The sequence below is a fragment of the Penaeus japonicus genome, unplaced genomic scaffold (genome assembly GCF_977035675.1).
Source record: "Penaeus japonicus unplaced genomic scaffold, GWHDUDI00000001_assembly GWHDUDI00000003, whole genome shotgun sequence".
NCBI classification, from domain to species: Eukaryota; Metazoa; Arthropoda; class Malacostraca; order Decapoda; family Penaeidae; genus Penaeus; species Penaeus japonicus.
Genome location: NW_028234405.1, coordinates 47,234,900 through 47,235,630, shown reverse-complemented (window position 1 = coordinate 47,235,630; position 731 = coordinate 47,234,900). Strand labels below are relative to the sequence as shown.

Below are 731 nucleotides of genomic sequence, written 5' to 3'. Positions count from 1 at the left end.
ACTCGGCGAGGCGGCGTGTGCCGGCTTTTCTCTCTCTCTCTTCGAATCTCTGCGCCGTGCGATTCTCGGTGGTCCTTGGAAACGCAAGATTGAGAGTGGAAGGAAACGCCGTGAGATTCGACTGTAGGTTCTTGACTTCTGGGAAGAGGGTATAGGGGAAAAAAGGGCCGCGAGAGAAGAGCGTGCGGGTGGACCCTCGTGCGATGAGGACCGAGCCTCGAGTGATCCCTGCGGGGCATGCGGCGTTGCCAGATCACGAGACGTTGCCACGTGAGGTGCAAATGACTTTACATGTTTCATCTATTCACTTATCTACGGTTGCATAAGCATTATACTGCCGAAATTCTATACGAGCTGAGCTTATCACATGCTTCTAGTATACTATTTAAGAATAACCGTTGTAATTTATGGAATAAAGTTTTTGTTTTGTTTTTAATTTGAATATTATCTCCTTTAACGGCTTGTTGATTTGGTCAGTGGCTAAAGTGAGAGTCCGTTTTGCATGTAAAGGCTAAATATCTGTTGCCTTGACTATTTATCTATCTATCTATCTATCATCTCTCTCTCTATATATATGTGTGTGTGTGTGTGTACGTGTGTAAGTGGGAGCTTCTGGACAAGTCGGTATGCGTTAAAATTAAATTACGAACACAATAAAGTAAAACATTACCATAAACACCGAACAGGTTTTTTTATTTTTTTATTATGAAACTGCGGATGTTTCAACTACA

General features: G+C 42.8%; 1 pseudogene; it reads left to right on the top strand.

The window, feature by feature from the left end:
• The first annotated feature begins 203 nt into the window (after positions 1 to 203).
• LOC147472192 (uncharacterized) overlaps positions 204 to 731 on the top strand; it is a 6,244-nt pseudogene continuing 5,716 nt past the window's right edge.